Source organism: Crassostrea angulata, chromosome 1 (genome assembly GCF_025612915.1).
Source record: "Crassostrea angulata isolate pt1a10 chromosome 1, ASM2561291v2, whole genome shotgun sequence".
NCBI classification, from domain to species: Eukaryota; Metazoa; Mollusca; class Bivalvia; order Ostreida; family Ostreidae; genus Magallana; species Magallana angulata.
This window is the reverse complement of record NC_069111.1, coordinates 5,450,191-5,468,100: the sequence shown is the minus strand read 5'-3', so window position 1 is coordinate 5,468,100 and position 17,910 is coordinate 5,450,191. Positions and strand designations below refer to the sequence as shown.

Here is a 17,910-nt window from a genome sequence, read left to right as displayed (position 1 = left end):
TCAATGCTGAAAAAATGAAGTAAATCTTAATGCTTTTAAGGCAGCTTAATATGTAAAAAATAAAATAAAAAGACAGACAGACGGACAAAATGTGATTGGATATTTCGAACTTTGTTAGCTGTTTTTGATAAAAACTATGTTACACTGTACCACTGAATTTTGATGTTTGTAATGCTTTGAAATTTGTCATGACTTAATACGACGTGTTTATTTCCAGTATGCAAATCCACCTTGTATTTCTGAAGAGATCGTATATGCAAAATTGGCATGAAAACTTGCCTGTGGTTCAAATGTTGTTGCCCCATTTCTATTAAAAATCGTGTCTAACATTAAAGCTTCTAAACATTATTAATCCAAACGACATTCAGGTGAGCTTTCGCCCTATGATTTCTCTGAGTTTAATGCACAATGTTACACTACATCCATGACATGTGCCTTGTTGATGCTATTCCATACGTTAAGAAATTCCTCATGACTTAAAAAGACGTGTTTATCCCATTCCGGTATGCACTCTCCATTTTGTATTTCTGATAAAATCCTCTCTGCTAGTGGCAAAAAATATTTCCTTGAAAAAATGACCGATCCCTCTAGTTTAAGTAATGTGTTCTTCTTTTCGTCGAAAAATGACAGATCTAACCAACATTTATTCAAAAGAGTTTCTGCTGTAGCATTTTCAATTATAAAGCTCTCGCCTTTTTTCTTTTGAATGTACAAAAGTACAAATCTGAAAAGTGAACTGTGTTGAAAAGCAAAACAAGGGCAACCCTGTCCTTTACTGCCTTGGTACAAACAACTTTTCAATCGCAGGTTAGTCTCTAATAATTCTCTCTCACTCTGTTGCTCGATAAATTCGTTTTGTTTTGGTTTATCTTTACCCTCTTCTTTCTGTACACTTTTATTTGCATTTGATTGACAAGCATACCCTCTGCAAATTCTGTTATACATATCACCAGTTTTTTTAGCTGGAAATTTCTCCACCAAGAAGTGCAGCAAATACAAGAATACAAAAACTTCTCTTTTCCTTGATGTCTGTATCATTTGACCAGGTGTCAAAAAATTTTGTTAAAAAAGCCTTGAATCCATTATTGAAAACACCATTATATGATTTCAGTAATCGTATGTAAATACAAATCAAATCAACTTTAAGTGGGAAAGAAAATTCCTCTTCATCTTTAATAATCCTTACAATGTAATCTACTGTACCTTTCTGAACATATGTCGTTTTCTCCATTAAATTACTGGTTTCCTCGTTAGCACTATCTTTAGCTTGGTTTGCAGGAATTGTTATGCGACTTTTTTGTCCCCCAAGAATTTCTTCAATGTCGAAACACTCAAAATGACGAATGACCATGTTTCTTTTTTCGATTTCACTAAATGGTTTGGAATTCATTGTCAAGAGATGCGGTTCATTAAACAAACAACAACCGTTAAGGAGACTTCTGATTCTATTCCATTTATCTTCTTGAGCTGTTAAAATGAGGTGTATCTTTGTACCCTTTATGTACTTCACATATGTTTTATTCAGACAATCTATCGCTGGATATAGTGTCGATGGAAAATACAAATATTTATCTAACCAATCATCTACAATTATATAAGCATTGCTATCCTTTTCAGCTATTGTCAAGATCTCTTCTAAAGCCTGACGAAAGTATAGCTGCGAACCTCCATCTTTTTCACATTTTCGAGAGGATAACTGGAGAGCAGTAAGAGTTTTCCCACATCCAGGAGGTCCAACGATTGTGATGCAACGATAAACATCTAATACACCAACGGCATTCTCGTAAAATTTGCTTATTGTAAACAATTTTTTTTCCAAGTAGTCTTCGGTCATCCAAAAAGCTTTAAAATTAAAAGAATAACCATTGAAATGCATTTATAGACATTCTGAAATTTACATGTACATTACCTTAATACTATAATGCAAGTTGATATAACAAGTAACACTATCTCCTCAATTTGCAAAATAAAACAGTATATCCTACACGTTTTCCACATTATGACTATAAATTCTATTGATTTTTCAAAAAAAATATAAGAGTTAATTGTCGATCTATCGTTATATGTGAAGTACATACTTCTTAACCTTATGCCATCGATGTTCAGTTTTTTTGTAAACGAAAGCTTCATTTTATAGGGGGCAAATGTGCGTGTTTTGTCCCTTGTTATCAGTATACAATGGATTATAACTTTTAGAGATCTTAATCCCGATTACAAGATGTACATTTACTCTAATAATTTACATAATATTTTAGCTCATCTAAGCTGAAAGCTCAAGTGAGTTATTCTGATCACTTTTTGTCCGGCATCCGTCCTCTGTCGATTTCAAACAAGTTTGCACAAAGTATCCTTTGGTGAAGTGGATTCAAGTTTGTAAAAACAATGGGTTACGCCCTCTTTTAAAGAGATATAATTAAGAAATTTATAGTATAAACTATAACTATTATGCAAGGATATTGACATTTGTTGATTATCAGTTCTTGTCTGTGACCCTGGATATTTTTGGCCACACTAGGAATTCAAAGTTTTATGTTAATTTACATTTACATGAACATGTTTAAGTCTGCATTAAATCTTTCAGATGATGGCAATGCTTAATATTTGATATAACTATGAAATCATCCAGTTACAATAGGAGTTCAACATAAGAGCATCTGGAGAAAATTTTGGAAGTCTATAAAGGATCTATTAACTCTTTCATTGTTCTGGTTTTATTATCCCCTTGCCCAACTTTTTGCAAAGGGGATATAGCATCGCTGTGTGTGTGTTTGTTTTTTATCAAAACAAGTAGCCGTCTGAGTCGAATTCCGGGCTATATTTAATGAATCAATTTGAGAAAAACAGCTTTATAATTCAGAAGAGACTTTGATGAATATCGTCAACATGATTAACCGGGATATCATTTCATGTAAATGTCAGAAGATACGTTACTCTCTTTAAAATATTGGGGTTAAAATTACGACATATTAACTCGAATTTTCCCTTAAAGCAGACTATAAATCGCTAGCTCTTATTTACGTTTCATTTTCAATATGAAACTTAAATTTGCTTACACTAATCGTCTTAATGCGTAATGCATGTCACTGGGTAGAGAGAATTTATAAAACTACATTAGTAAAGGAATAGGGAATAATTCTCTAAGTTTTATGAGGTTATAACTTCGGTCGGGGCGTAATGGAATCCAATAAAGCCCGAAAGGCTTTATGATAGATTTGATCACGCCCCCGACCGAAATCATATCACCTCATTATATTCAAGGATGATTTCTTTCTACTTATACTTATATAATTTTAAGCCATCATAAGATGAAATACTTAAATATAGATAAGCAAACTCAGTTGGCGCCTCAATATTTAGTACAAAATAGATATGTAGTGTTATCACAGGCAAAGACACTGGAAAATATAAATATTAAAGTTTAACACGTTTATGGTTGTTTTAGCTAGTAATGGGAGGAATTGCAAAACCACGTAAATGTACCAACCCACCCCCCACCTACTTCCATGGATCACCCAAAAGCGTGCTGGGGATACGAATAAACGAAATATTTTAATTTAAAGTGGTTTGTAACAAGTTAAATATTTGGTCTTTTATTGTTTATTCCTAAGTAACGTATTTCCTCGCACAATATTTTCATTTCGCAAGGAGATGCTTCGCTTTGCAGTTCCCTTGTTACGTCAATTGTTGCTTAGATGAGCGATGTGACCCACAGACCTATTGCTTAAGATTACCTTTATGTCATTTTAGTTGATTCAAATTAATGAGGATGAATCGCTTACACATCAACCACCAGAATTACATAACATTTTAAGAAATGGTGTGTTTAGCTATAAACATTAACTAAAGAAAAAATTGATATGTTGTACCTTTTGGTATTTCCTTGGGTATTTCCTATATTGTTACATCTGTATACGGAGATCTTTTTTCTATAAAAGTAGTTATTACATTTTGAAAATGGCCAATACCATTGATCTCTCTTAGCATTTTAAAAAGAGAAAATGTAACTAAAGTCAAGGTATCCGATCCAAAACAGCCCCAGATTCAATGAATTTGGGTGCATAACAGATATGTATGGGCTTAATACTCAGTATACTTGCTCATAATAATCATGTTTAAGTATCAATATGTAAAAGTGGAATGTGTTCCTAGTAATGACCTTAGCCTTTTCTTGAAGAGGAAGAGGTGCGCCCCTTTTCTTTTTTTCTATAAAAATTCATTAAAAAAATCTATACCATATAAAATTTATTTTCAATAGTTTTTGTATTCCTAATGATAAAATGCTTTTTTCCACCAAAGCATTTAATGATATTCCTAGTATTTACTTTTTTTATTCTAAAAAATGTGCTTGCCCCCATAGGCCATGATGCAATCTTCATTAATTAATTACTGCTTAGTTAATAACATTTTTGAAAATTTCTCTCGGTAAATCTTGTTCTACCCCAAAATGCTTTAGATTAATATCAAAGTATTTCATTCATGATGGATATTCAAGGGTGGAAAAATTAAGTCCTAATATGGATCGGATAACTTAAATTCTTATTTCAAAAACAAACAGACTACAAATAGTGTGTAAGAAGTGTTAAAAAAAAACTCTATGTTATAGGGAGAGGAGTAGTTAGTGTGATACCTATTTTTAAAATATATAAATGCAAATAATACGCTTGAATTAGATGCTCGCGTTGAGAAATAAAAAATATCCTTAATCCACAATCCCATGGCCATGTGGTGCAATGGACACACAATAATATTGTGTTTGTCATTTTAATTTGATGCAATTTTAATTTTTATTAGCAAAATAGGCTCCTCTATGCCAGATATTCCAAAATATACTTATTATTCCAGTGAAATGTTTAAGTTAGTTAAATATTGCTTTGCAATTGTAATGTATGACTGTAAAACGGAAGAATATAATTCTGACTGTAATCATTAGATTTTCTATAAACTTTGACAGATGATATTATTTTAGGGTATAAGAAAACAATCCATACAGTTTAACTTTAAAATGTTTACATTTAATACAGAGCTTTTCTTCATAACAGGTAATGGTAGACTGAAATGACCCGTATGCAATAAAACCAAGTTCTGACATTTTTAATGACAATATCACAGACATGAACCTTTAAATTAGAACAACAGACTGTGCTAAAACTTAAAATACCGTTTTCTCTGAAGAGAACAATTAACAACTACTTGTATTACGCAATTTTTATGTAAAAAAGCGTAACATTTATATGAAGTGTACACATACAATGTACTATTCGTCTAAGATGATATTTGTTATATTTTTAAATAAAATTAGCTCAATTAAATTTTTAATAATATGTTTCTTTTATATTTGATGTGTACGTACATGTCAACAAAAATGTGTTACTTTAAGGTAAAATGTGCATGTTTATTTGGAAAAAAAAATATTAGTAGTTTTTACCTGGACCACTGATTCGATGGTTGTTGAGTGAACTTTCTTCAAGGCTAGACTCCATACGATTTCCTATCGAGAATAAAGAAAATTATTATTACAAATTGTAAATTGAAAATGATTCATGTACAATATTTGACGGCAGCTATTTACTTTAACTAGAATTGTGTGTATGGTCTCAAAGCCCATTTAAAGCCCATATAATAGAAATAAAACCATCGAAAATGTTTGTTTAAAAAAAATGCGGCATGTCCTTATTGTGTCATTAATTACTGTTATGAGTTTAAACGTGGGTATAGTTATTAGTGATTAATTCGTGACTTAACGACGCCGGGCCTAACTTGTTCCGCCCTACATTTTTTAATGAAATTTATTACATGAACTTCTACTGAAATAATTATCATTTAAAAAGAAAGACATTTAGTACATCGTTTGTTTAGGGGGTTCATCTGTAAGTTTGTTAATTTTAAACATAGGACCCTATGGGATTTTGCTTGAAAGGTACCAATTTTGCACATTTTTTCATTTTTTTATTCAAACTTCTGCTCTGGGGATTTCTTTTTCTTTTTCTACATATGAAGGTTATTGCTTAAAGGCATCAAGTGATCAAACAAAATAAATAACCTTTTACCTCCTGTTTTTTTCCAGGGTCTTATCAAAGTTGTATTTAAATGCCCAATTTCTCAGAAGGATAATGATTATTTTATATTTGACGAGGGCGGAATTGGTGATCTTTATAGTGTTATTAAAACATTCATATATATTTAAGCAATAAATATTTTATAATATCACAAATTAAGGGTAAAAATACAAAATACATGGTAACTTTCTTGAAATACATTGGTTAAAAGATATTAAGTCGGGGCAAGAAAACGTTACAGAGTGCTAAGCTTGCCGAATCCTCTTCACGATTTCGACCCATGCACAAATATAGCTTATACTTCAAAAGACTTGTGTTTATTCTACAATATAATATCAATTGTACGCCTCAGACGAGCTATTTTCGACAAATTTTGCTGAATATCTGCAGTTGAAACAATAAAACCATGGCGTCACCCAAGCAAAGAGATTACAATTAGTAACCTGATATGCAAATAAAACGCTGCGCAAAAGCGTGCGTACTCGAACTGTACTCGGTCACGTCAAAAAGAAGAGTCTTTCATTTTTTTTTACTAAACAATAAAAGCTTAATCATTTCTTCTTTTTCTTCTCCTTCTTCTTGTAATGTGTTTGATTTCAATGTTGGGCATTGTGCACATCTTCAAAAGATTAAAATCATGCCTTGTTAACATTGTTTAAGATTAGGATAACTTTAATCTTTTCTCTTTACCTGATAATGATTAGACGGATATTATGATTTTGAAATATTGAATGGAATCAGCTGTGACCGTAGATGCCAGTGATAAGTTCGAGGTAATAACTCCAGCTATGAAGAGGAAGTTCGGTATGATTGAAAATGGCAGAATGGTTTAAAACAACAAAGAATAACCTCTGGTGTAATTTCGTGTTAATTGTAAATGACTTGATCAATCTTATCTTATCAATATTGGTCTTGTTTACATAATTATATATGGTATTTGACTTTTGGTTTTACTAGGGTCTTAAAACTAATTGCCTTCGTTAATGAGAAAACAGATGTCAGATATGTTACGACTACAAAAAGCATTGTTATTGTTGGTGTTTCTTGTAATTTTAATTTAATGTGGTTGCAAGTTGAGTTTGTTGTCTATGGTGACACTCAGTACAGTAAACATTTACTCATTGCTTAATAGTCGTACCGTACACACACAAACTTAAAACCATTTTGCTAGCTGAATTTCCGGCTTCCTTCAAGAGCCATTTCTGTATACTGTGATTCGCGGTTACAAGAAATTACTTCTTACATAAATAATGTTGAAACTGCTTGACACATGTTACTATGACTAATAGTTCTTTTTTGTCATGCAATACTTTCTAATTTTTTCAATTAGCGTATTGCATATGCTGTCTTTCTTCCGTTTTCCTCTTGCTAAAGAGACAGTACAGTTCCAATTACATTCTCACCTACATCGTTGACTAGAATGAATGGCTAAGTAAAATCTGGGAAAACTAAAACTGCAGCTTGCCGAAGAAGTCTTCTTTCCCTAACACTACTGGCTCTAAAAACCCCTGTCCGTATGAAAATCCCCTGTCTTCCCCTGTCACCACCTGTGTTTTCACTGTCATCCCCTGCACATCCCCTATGTGCCACTGTACAGAGCCCCTGTATACCCTGTCATCCCCTGTGCGCCCCTGTACACAACCCCTGTGTGCCACTGTAAGCCCCTGTTACCCCCTGTACACCCCTGACATCCCCTGTAAGCCACTGTATACCCCTGTGCATGCCCCTGACATCCCCTGTACGGTCCTAACTGCTCGATAAGTAAATAAATAGCTTTAAATTAATTCGGATTTTTAAAAATTTATATTCAGCATTAATGTGTTGGACAGTGCTTGTTTTTCTTTGCATTTCAAAGAGAGGGCAATATTATTACAAATGTGGATAATTTTGACTCAACATTGACACAAATCAAGATATACCTGTATACCGATAAACCACTTATTTTATTACATGCATTTAAACAAATGACTGCAGTGTTCTGTAATTTGTAAAAAAAAAAAAAAATAAAAAAAAAAGGTGGAGGGGTGCGTGAAATTTGCAATGTTCTGTGCCATGTAACCTGACTGAGATAAAGCGCAGAATAACACAACATGTTCAGCACTTGCAGATAACCACTTACCGATCAAAATGATGAAATGATCACCTATATTTTGACTGTTTTGACCAGTGTAATGATGCATAGAATTAAAAAGCCTTTATGAAGTTCATGTAAACCGCTGATATATTTGTCAGTATTTTTCATGTGAGAGAGAGAGAGAGAGAGAGAGAGAGAGAGAGAGAGAGAGAGAGAGAGAGAGTTAATTTTTTCGGAAAGGGGGATTAGACCGGTCCATTGACACTTTTAACTTCTATCAGCTAGTGTGCATTTTCCAGTTTAGTTATTTATATGAATTATAGTGTAGAATTGTCCACATGCCTATACACTGTAGAGCAATGATACCGTTAATGAATGATTCAATGCATGACTGTATGCAAATGCCGGTACCAGGGTAACATAAAGTTATACACACATTCATTATCTTAAACAATGATCCGGGTTTCGGATCAGAAAAATATACATTTATTTAAATTTTATTTGATTTGAAAAATGAAAAATATGAAAGAGCAATATACAGTTTTAATTCATATCAGTGTGCCAAATAATGTTCTGAATTTAAAGCTCTTCAATCTTTTCATGTTTGAGATTCCCAGAACTGAAAAATCGAAATGTTCTTGTTTCTTTACTTGACAGACTGGGAAAAAGGTCATATGGGGTGTTTAAACAACAGATTGCATTATTGTGTACCATTACCGAGCATCCAGACCTGAGAATGTGTGTGTATATACAAGTACATGTGTGTCTGTCACTTCATTGTTCTTAATCTCGCTACGTGCACTGCAAATTGTCAAGAAGGCTGTATACAGTATATAGCTATTATATAATCACTGACATGTGACATGTTGCTGACGTTGATGGGCGGAATGTCCTGTTTCCGTGAACAGTGGAAATTTTTTTGTTGCATCCTGATTTTACAGCACACTCACAGGGGCCAAGCCGGTTTTAACATTATTTTCAATGTAACTCAGTGTCAGAGTTTGACCCCTTTCTTTATTTATGGTTACATTGAAATTAATGTTTAAACAGGCTTGGCCCCTGTAAGCACACTAAAGTCTGGTCAGAATCGCAATCAGCGCTATGATAGGAACGCGTGTGTAGAACACACTTTATAGAAGAACGTCGGACTATGATGAGGTCTAGTTGGTGCCAATGTTTTGATCGTGGGTGTCTCCAAGACACTTTGTGCTGAGGTTTGGTTTGGTCATAAAAAACGAGTTAGTTATGCACAGGTTGTAGTAAGTGCATACTTCAAGCAAGCGTTGAACGTTCTCGTTCATTTTGCCTACACCGACTTACCAAGGCATGATGGCCACGAGTCATTGTCTGCGCCGACTCTGGCGTTGAAGTCGCCAAAAAGAATGAGCTGCTCTTTGTGAGGGATGTTCCTTATGACTGATGACAGCTTCTCGTAGAGCAGGTCTTTTGTTTCTGGAGGTGACGTCAGTGTTAGTGCATAAACACTTACAAGGGTGATTGGACCTGTGGTGGTATTTAGGCGAAGGGTAAGGAGTCGTTCTGATCCTTCGCCATCTGGTTCTAGCGTACTCAGTAGGCTGTTTATGACTGCAAAGCATACACCGTGCTCTCTTGGCTTATCAGAGGGTTTTCCCTTCCAGAAGAAGGTGTAGTCCTTTTCCTTCAACGTACCAGAGTCTGCCAGCCTTGTTTCCTGAAGAGCAGCGATATCTACGCTTTGTCGAAGAAGTTCGTTGTTTATAACTGCTGTCTTGCGCGTGCCGTCTATATCATGCATGTCGTTGGAAAGTTCCGTCAACATTGTCCGGACATTCAAGCTTCCCAGTTTAAGAGCTGGTCTCTTTCTTTGTATATTTTTGTTGCTTGGTGCGTATATTACAGTCTACAGTTCGGAGCATTCCTTATCCCCATGCACCCCATGAGGATAGCAGACTGGCGGGAAAGTACCTTATTGACTGGGGACTACCCAGCTTGAGGCGGGCGGTAACTGTCCAGTGAGACACGAAGGTCTCTCCCACCGTCGAGAACAACCCCTGGCGCCAAAGCTTTACGCCAATCAAGCTGCAGCTTATTACCGGTAACTGCTGCTCTCCGTGTTGTGTCCACACTAAAAGTGAGGCTGGAGTGTCCTCTCCAGATGGTAGGATACAAGCCAGGGCGGTAAATGTGGAGGACAGGCTGTTGCCCATGCAGCAGGTCCCCCCTCTCCACGTCACTAGTAGACCCAAAGAAGCAACAGGTTGCTACAGTTTGGCACTAGTGCCGTCGCAGGAGTTGCCAGTAAAGCGTTCGTGATAGCGCTGGACTGCTTTAGGGACTCCATCTCCGGATTTTCCTCGAGGTTTACTCCTGAAGTCTTTTCCAGTATTGGATATTGCCGCAAGACAGCGGAGGTTTGTGATCAGGGTTTTCCTTCCCCTAGATGAACTGTTTTCCCAGGCTGACGAGTATCATCTCCCCGAGGTAGCCTTCTCCTGTTGTTCAGTTTCTAGACCTATAGAACTGATTATGCTGATAAGAGAAGGGGCATAGGCAAGTCAATGGTGTCTCTTAAAGTATGAACTCTTCCTCAAAACACGTTTCCTGGACAACTTGTCAAAATAGCTAACTACAGCGGAAAATTAAGTTGTACTGCGTGCGAGACCTAATAGAAGTTTCTAAGAAAGACTTGATAATGCAGTTTGGAGACGGAAAAAGTTAGTTCGAACTAGGAAAATTACTGTAAAGTCACGCATCATTGAGCTGAAAGATTAAAATCTTAATTTGAAATTTGTATAAAATACACCTTTTTGAAAAGAAATACTACCATTGTTCTATTAAACGACTTAGGGGGTGTTGATAGGCAAAGTTTCAAGACTAAAATGTTCGCATTAAAAGAGAATTTAAGTAAAACAGTCAGAGGAGTACCTGGCGTGACCTGCTCTCAGTGACCGCCAGTGATCAGAGGCAAAGTCCAGCGGATGGCTAGACTCTGCGCAAATGTATACTGGCAAGAACTCAGCGAGACTATCGAGACAGCTGCTATATCTGGTAACGCAAGAGGCATGTACGATGGTATTAAAAGAGCCATAGGACCAACTCAGTGCAAAACAGCCCCCTCAAGTCATCATCTGGCGTGGTACTCTCAGACAAAAACCAACAAATGGAGAGATGGGTTGAACACTACACAGACCTGTACTCTACTCAGAACACTGTAACTGTCTCAACCATGGACGCCATTAAGTGCCTGCCAACCATGGATGAACTTGATGTAGAACCAACATTAGAAGAACTAAGTAAGGCTATTGACAACCTGGCCTCAGGATAAGCTCCTGGTAAAGATGGATTCCTCCAGATTTGCTTAAACAGTGCAAGAGCTCCCTGTTGTCATCCCTACATAAGGTTCTATGTAAGTGCTGGGAAGATGGGAGCGTGCCACAGGACATGAGGTATGCAAAGATCGTCGCCCTCTACAAAAACAAGGGAGAAAGAAGCGACTGCAACAACTATAGAGGCATCTCCCTCTTAAGCATAGTCACCAAAGTGTTTGCTCGAGTGATCTTGATTAGAATGCAGAAGCTGGCTGATTGTGTATACCCAGATTCACAGTGCGGCTTCCGCTCAAAGAGGTCTACGATCGACATGATCTTCTCTCTTAGGCAGCTTCAAGAAAAATGCAGAGAACAACAGATGCCGATATTTATCTCCTTCATTGACCTGACCAAAGCGTACGACCTAGTCAGTAGAGATGGACTCTTCAAGATCCTCCGAAAAATTGGATGCTCTCCAAAACTACTGAGCCTAGTGACATCATTCCACGTGGATATAAAGGGGACAGTACAGTTCAATGGTAGTTCCTCGGAGCCATTCTGCATCAATAGCGGTGTCAAACAAGGCGGTGTCCTCGCCCCCACGCTGTTTGGTATCTTTTTTGCCATGCTCCTCAAACATGCATTTGGTGCATTGACTGAAGGAATCTACCTACGTACCAGGTCAGATGGTAATCTGTTCAACCTCTCTCGCTTTAAAGCAAAAACTTAAGTCCGCGATACAGTCATCCGGGATATGTTATTTGCCGACGATGCAGCAGTTGTCACCCACACCCAGGAAGAACTGCAAACGTTGATGAACCGCTTTTCAATGGCCTGTGAGGATTTTGGCTTGACTATTAGCCTAAAGAAAACAAACGTTCTAATCCAGGATACTTCCACAGCGCCAACTATAGCCATCGACAACTACCAACTGGACGTCGTCCACCAGTTCACGTACCTAGGATCTACCATTACTGACAACCTTTCCTTGGATGTTGAGCTAGATAAGAGGATCGGAAAGGCTACATCCACTCTCGCTCGACTTTCAAAAAGAGTTTGAACAAACCCCACACTGAAAACTTGTACCAAAATGGCAGTATACAACGCCTGCATAATCAGTACCTTGCTATACGGTAGCGAGTCGTGGTCAACGTATTCCAGGCAGGAAAGAAGGCTCAACACCTTTCATCTGCGATGTCTGCGCCGCATCCTGGGCATTTCCACAGGGCGAAAAACCATCTTTAAGCAAGTCCTTAAAGGTGGCTTAAAGGTGACTTAAAGGAGCTTAAAGGCTATACAACCTTTAAGCCGCCTTTAAGTCACCTTTAAGCAAGTGCTTATAGGTCCTTAATGTCCAAACTTCTTTAAGCCACCTTTAAGCCACCTTTAAGCCATCTTTAAGCATCTTTAAGTGGCATTTACGCTCTCTTTACACTGCCTTTACACTGTCTTTAAGTGGCCTTTAAGTCAGTATTGATCAAGCTGAACAATAAAAACATATATTAAATGCAAAAGCTCTTTTATAGAGATGGGAGTGATAATATAATTTCCAAGGAAGGGGGGGGGTGTGTTCCAGGCGGTTTTAATCGTCGCTCCATTAAACACAGATCGCTATCATCAGCACCGTTCCGATGGACACAGATTGCCGTTATAAAATTCTTTATAATTTTTGGGGGGTTTCAAAATTATTGTAGGGATGAGCGCAGTCTCTGTATCTTAATATGTGCATAAAACTAATTAAAGTATGTTTGTTTCCTATTATAAATTAATCGGTGAAAAAAATCTCTCTCTCTCTCTCTCTCTCTCTCTCTCTGTTCCTCCGGTTATTAAACAAAATAAAGATAATGAACCAAAAATGCATGATTTAATTTGATAATCGGTTTAAGGTTTGTATTTTTTTTTCAATTTTCATTATTTCTAACTCTAGATCTGCTAGATACATGTTAAAGATGAAAAGACCCCCAACTGCCTTTGTTATATCAGGCAGGATATTACTGATTTGTTTGTCTAGACATAGTTTTGTTCGTTTGTGTATATCTAATTAGAGTCTATTGTTTGTCCAACTTAAGAAAACCCCTGGAACTAACACAGAATATACAAGATATACACAACAGTTGTGTCGTGTGCCCAGGTGCATGTTTGTGTATATCTAATTAAAGTCTATTGTTTGTCCAACTTAAGAAAACCCCTGGAACTAACACAGAATATACAAGATATACACAACAGGTGTGTCGTGTGCCCAGGTGCACGTCAGGGTTTCTAAAGACGTTGAATCTCCGTATGTACGAGTATACAATAAGTCTAGTGAATAAAAGTTAATTTACATTTGTAATTCATTTTCAAAGTATTATTTCCTAGCTCTAGGTTTCAAAGATGTTACGTCTACAAATTAACGATACATGTATGTAAGAGTAAAATCTTGAGGCTAATTAATTAATGTACCGGTGATTATAAATAGGGGTTGATTATTTAAATATATGTATAAGGGTAAATATGTCAAATATACCCGGCCTGGCTCATCATACAATTGTATATACAAGTCATTTGCAATTGCCACATGCAGTAAATACGTCACCGGTAATTGGTAATTTTGTTTGTTATAGAATTGATAGTTTAAAAATCATGTACATACAATTACATGTAAATATTCAAACATATTGGAACGGCGCCGCGATCATGAAAACCGGGAAATTGCGGGAGATTGAACAAATACCCTAATAGTATCAATGCATTTCATAAAAGAAATGATTTCATTTTCTTTCTTACAATTTTATAGCTATAAATTAGATGAACGTATATCTACTCGGTTTAAATTTATTAACTAAGAAAGCCTACTATAGTGAACCTAACGGTTTCCATTTAGGTATAATATATTTTTGTTCACTGAAGACCAAGTTCCGTATTTCATTCTAAATACACGCATGCATGTAATTTATAAATTAGATATGATTGATTGTTCCAAACTGAATGGTTTGTCAAAATCTTTTCAAGTAAACACATTCAATACAGTGATTCAATATCCACTCATATATGGGATATAAAAACGCTCATGTGTATGTAAGTTGCCGTGGCGCAGAGGAAGTGTGGTGATGTTAGTAAACTGAGGGTCCCGGGTTCAATTCTCGCTGTGGCCGGTTTTTTTTGTGTGTTTTTTTTTTCATTTTTCTTTCTAGAACAAAAACCGTTTTAATACCTTTTCTTTTATAAAGTTAATACATTTTGTTGGAAATTAAGCACAATATTGAAATAAAATTTTTTTAATGGCTTAAAGGTGGCTTAAAGGTAGCTTAAAGGTGGCTTAAAGGTGGCTTAAAGAAGTTTGGACATTAAGGACCTATAAGTTGTCCTTAAAGGTGGCTTAAAGGTGGCTTAAAGATAGTCTTTAAGCTGCCTTTAAGCCATCTTTACGCTTTCTTTAAGCCATCTTTAAGCAACATATATAGCTTAAAGGTAGCTTAAAGGTGGCTTAAAGATCGTCTTTAAGCTACCTTTAAGCATCTTTAAGCTATCTTTAAGGAGAACTTAAAGATGGTCATTCATCCTGTGTTCATGGCAGGACAAGGTGCCTAACACCGAAGTTATGTCTCGGGCGAACCTTCCAAGCATGTTCACTATGCTTCGACAGCGCAGGTTACGCTGGCTCGGGCATGTGCGTCGAATGGATGACGGTCGTATTCCCAAGGACATCTTTTATGGAGAATTAAGATCTGGGAAACGAAGCACTTGGCGCCCACAACTTCGATTCAATGATTTTGTAAAATGAGACATGAATCGACGTGCGATCTTGGGTAGACTTAGCAGCAGATCGACCTAGATGGAGGTCCAGACAACTTAGACAGATCAAGTCTGGGGAAGAAAAGCTTGTGCATGCAGCAGAAAACAAACACGCACAACGAAAGCAGCGCCTAAACCCCAAAAGATCAGACACCATTCATAGATGTGACTCTTGCAGAAAAGAATGTCTCTCCCGTATAAGACTTTTCAGCCACAAACGTTGCTTTCAGAGAAAGACAAAATAGGATACAATATCCCATGGTTGTCTGCGACCGATGGAGGCCTACTACTACTAATCACTGACTGACCATTCAGATCTGAGGAAGTGTGTATATATATACGTGTTCATGTGTGTGTATATATACGTGTTCACGTGTGTCTATCATCTCTTTTTCCCTATCTCGCTACCGTGAACTGCAAATTGTCAAGAAAGGTTGTGTACAGTAGCTATTATATAATCACTGACCGAGTGAAATAATGTCAACATCCTCTCCTTTGAAAATTATAGCTTCAATCAGCTAGTTGTTAATCATGTGTCTTCAAGTTTTTTGATCAATTGATCTGGTGTAGAATAAAACATTGATGAATTAAAAATCAATTTGACAGCTCTAAGTTAATCTCAATAATTATAGAGAATTGGTGCTGAAAATTATTAGAATTGCATGTTTACTTATTAGGAAATTAATTCCTTGTTAAACTATTAGTAACTTTTAATTAAAAATCAATGCAATCTCTCTCTCTCTCTCTCTCTCTCTCTCTCTCTCTGTATAAACTTCTTAGGGTACATGTTTAGAAAACACTAGTTCTACATTAACATGCATGTTGTGTATGTTCTGACCAGGGCTGCGGAATGAAAAAGAATAGGTAATGAAATTAGGAAATTAATTCCCGGTAAACTTTATAATTAATAAATTTAACTCAAAATCAATGAAAACTCTCTCTCTCTCTCTCTCTCTCTCTCTCTCTCTCTCTCTCTCTCTCTCTCATGACTAATCAGGGTTTTTTTTTAATTTCTCAATATCTATAAAACCTCATACATGTATTATAGAAAACACATTTACTTCTTCTGACCTTGTCAGCAGATTTCTGTTTACTACAATTAATTAAATTACCTTTAATATCTTCCACTTTGCAGTAAAAAGAGATATAAAAATTAGATTTCGGAAATTAATGAAATTGATTAGGAGATTAAATCATCAGTTTAAATTTAATTCAAGAGTCCAATAAGCCGGTCAGAAACGTATTAAACAAACATACTAAAATGATTTCTTGAGCAAACTTATATAATTAAGCTTTTGAGGCTTTATTTTGCTATTCACGGGAAATTAATAAAGGTCTTATCAAGAATTTGGTTAAAAAAAGAAGAAACGTGTACTCTATCGTTACATAGCTCTTTATAAATTCTATATTTTGACTGATTTATTGGTTTTAGTGCGCTCCTATATGTTTATATATATACAAAACTAAAAACCATGTGCCGCACTTGATCTTAGTTTCTAGTGTGTTGTTTATTACAGAGAATCATATGAGTCATAGGCTTAAGATATTCATAAGTAAAGTGTACATATATCTGTAGACAATTTAAAAAAAATGAATAATTTACTCTATGTTGTATTTTATGTCTGTTTTTTTAAACACCAGGGAGCAGCGATGTTCCCGAGCTCTAAAGGACCACATGCCCTGAGGGCTTTTACACCTACAATGTAATATAAAAAATAATCCCCGCCCTCACCTGAGAGTTACCACCCGGTGAATCTCAAATCTTAAGTTGTTAGCATGATTTTTGAAGTATCAATAAATTATCATTTAAAACATGTGATTTCTAAAATTACGATAACAGTGTGGCTTGTGATTTGGCGCTGTTGAGTGCAGATATTGACTTATAGCTCAAAATATAACACATGTGATTTCAATAGTTGAATTAAGAAAATAATATTTTTAAAAAACCCAGTCAAAAGCCGTACAGGGGATGTCAGGGACATGCACAGGGGTATACAGTGGCTTACAGTGGCTTACAGGGGAATGTGTACAGGGGCGCACAGGGGATGGCAGGGGATGACAGTGAAAACACAGGGGAAGACAGGTGATTTTCATACGAACAGGGGTTTTTAGAGCCAGTAGTGTAAATCTCCCCTCTTCAATAAACTGATAACTTTTCCACTTCACATTTTGATTTTGACATTTTCTAAAACCCTTAAGCGTGTGTAAAAAGCAATATGTCTCACTCACGTCTGCTTCAGTGCTGCCCTCTCTTTGATGCTTAGAAATAACCGGGGGGGGGGGGGGTAATGCTTTAATAAAAGGGCAGCGCTCATGGTTTGCAACACAATAGTTCTTCTTAATGGCATACTAGAATCTTCTTACAAAGAAAAGATGTGTATATGTTTTCAGAAATCATTATTTACACCAAACTTAATGTTGCCCCTGGATTAGATTATCATGTTCATTTCTTTTACTGACACCAGTTGTTCAAAAACCGAGAGCAAATAAATGTAAATGTTTATGGACCATTGTTTTCAATTTTTTCTTCTGTTCCACTGTCGGTAAAGAGGTTCAATAATAGGACTGAGCTTACTATTATAATAGCAAACACAGTTCGTTTTTTCCCCTATTGTTCAAGCTGCTCAGCTGGGTTCAAAGAGGCAACAACTATTCTCATGTGCAAACTTTAGTATTTAAGGTTAAATTCTAAATTTTGATAGATTTACCTTTTTGT

General features: G+C 36.1%; 1 pseudogene; it reads right to left on the bottom strand.

Annotated features, from left to right (window-relative positions):
* Positions 1-287: 287 nt before the first annotated feature.
* Positions 288-5,531, bottom strand: LOC128171631 (uncharacterized; annotated as a pseudogene).
* Positions 5,532-17,910: the final 12,379 nt, after the last annotated feature.